Raw genomic sequence first — 2,220 nt, forward strand, 5'->3', positions numbered from 1 at the left:
GCTTCAGCTTTTTCGCTCAGCGTTGCTTTGCAAGATATCCTTCCCTCCAGCGTTTCTCACCGCTGTCCTCTCGCGTCTCGCTCTCTACGCGGTCTTTAAACTTATACACTGAAAAGATAAGATTATCTCTGTTATTCTTATTCTCTGCGGTAGGAAACACGCACCCGTCCTCCCGGCAACACACTACAATATTTTCTACGCTCTTACATATATCAGAGAGAGAGAGAGAGATAGATAGAGAGAGAGAGAGAGAGAGAGAGAGAGAGAGAGAGAGAGGAGTAGCCTAGATATAGCGAGAACTTCTGGGCAAAACAAAATGCCGATTAGGGTAGTTCGGCTCTATTCTAAAAGTGAAACAGCCGTAGCATCATTGTAGACCACCAAATTAGTTTTACTTTTGTGTTATAATATCATTTTTTTAAAAAGGGGTTTGTCTATTTAATCATCCTCACCGATAGGAAGTATTCAGAAATTAGGAACACCCGGTTTTGTTTCACAGCGGGTGAGAATAGCCAACACTGGCTAGTCTCACCCGGGGTGAGAGGTCGATCACATTTTTATTCTCACCTGGGGTGAGAATAGCCACTTCCTAAGATAAAATAAAATAAATACGGTATAAACAGCATATGTCTAGAATTGCCATAAGCCAACTCAAGCTCCCTCCTAGGAAGGCACTCTATTTTCTGTCCGATATTCAACAAAACCTTTTTTGAAACCCACTAAAATTCCCTTTCAGGATACTATTAATCGAGTAATAACTCGAGTCTTAAGAGCCGTGGGACTCGAGTAATTACTCGAGTAATTACTCGAGTCCAGAGCAGATACTCGAGTCTGGACTCGAATCTTAATATGCTGGACTCGCACACCTCTACTAGTGACTGACTGGCAGTTTCTTGCCCCTACTTCACTAGGCCTACGAAAGTTCGCCCAGGGAAAGGCCCGTCTGAGGTTTGAAACCTTTGAACTTGAGTGTAATGTACCGCACCTATTATTGGGACGTGACATTTTTGTTGCATTGAGTCCCGAGCAGTTGTGAATTGCTACAACATCGGTGGGGCAGGATGACCTAATAGGCCTACTGTTTTCTCTTTCTCTTTTTTCTAATACGAAGCAACAGAGCACAGGCACATGCAACCTCGATTCATCCACCTTGAAGGCGGGCACCCCGTCCGTAGTGCAAAGGAGCGAATTGTCCCCCTTGGCGTCGTTACTTTTAGTCGTGGAAGAAAATTTCGGTGTTTTTAATGACATTTTATTATTATTTTCCCAAAATTTGCCGGAAATTGGCTAAAATTCGCGAATTCCCGAAAATGATAAAAGTTGCGCAAAATTTGCGCTGAGGGCAAAAGTTACGCGCGCAACTTGCGGGTTGCGGGCGCGAATTTCTCTGAGGACAGCTATTTGTGAATTTGACTGCGATGAGGTTAAGAAGGGAAGCAGCGTGATTATTTGATTATATATATAGAAGCTTCGCCTCTGATTAGTCATTTCTTTTGCTTCTACTTATGTCGTGTTTTCTGTTTCCCTACAGGTAGTCAGGAGAGTGACGGCATTCGCCAGAGGATTAAAAATATTGTAAACAAGAATGGAACTTCCACTGGGACTGACTCACAATACATACATCATGTAGTCAGCTGTGACAAGTACTGGAATGATGTGTATTGTTTAGAGTAAACTCAATAATATGATTTTTGTCACAACGTTGTGAAATCAGGCGCTCGTCAATTTTTGGGCATATTTTGGGTTATTGGTATCAACTTCAAAAAGCCTGTTCGTTTGCTTTTCTTTTTGTGAACCCCCCCCCCCCCCCCCCCCCTCTAGGTTGGAAAAAGGGAGAAATATTTGCAATTGAAGGAGGGCAGGGTCACCTGGGTTCAGAAGGAAAAATAGCAAGAAAAAGGCCCCCAAAGTTGAGGAATTTAGCTTGAGAGTCTTTGAAAATGAAAAATTACATTTTTTGGGTGGCTGTAAGCAAAGTTTTTTAGTAAAAACCCCTCAAAATGGGTTTTTAAAAGGACATTGCGGTTTCCTTTTTTTTTTTTCCCCCCGGGGGGGCAAATGGGAGGCAAAAGACGTCTGGGTTCTGTTGGAGGTGCTCCCAACCTTTTCCCCATTTGCCCTTATTTGGGTCCAAAGCAGAGTTGAACAGGGAGCTCCATGACGAAAGGTTAAACAAACAGCAGAATCTGGTAAGTGAACCGGGAAAAATAAATGGGGGGG

The 2,220-nt window shown here is 43.1% G+C and overlaps 1 long non-coding RNA gene across 1 annotated transcript in view; it reads left to right on the forward strand.

Moving 5' to 3' along the window:
• Positions 1–1,704, forward strand: part of LOC101856293 — a 15,954-nt gene extending 14,250 nt beyond the window's left edge. Inside the window, exon 2 of the long non-coding RNA XR_004859157.1 lies at positions 1,532–1,704. This is a non-coding gene — a long non-coding RNA (uncharacterized LOC101856293). The remainder of the gene's footprint in view (positions 1–1,531) is intronic.
• The last annotated feature ends 516 nt before the right edge of the window (positions 1,705–2,220 follow it).

The sequence above is a fragment of the Aplysia californica genome, unplaced genomic scaffold (genome assembly GCF_000002075.1).
Source record: "Aplysia californica isolate F4 #8 unplaced genomic scaffold, AplCal3.0 scaffold00703, whole genome shotgun sequence".
Lineage (NCBI taxonomy): Eukaryota > Metazoa > Mollusca > Gastropoda > Aplysiida > Aplysiidae > Aplysia > Aplysia californica.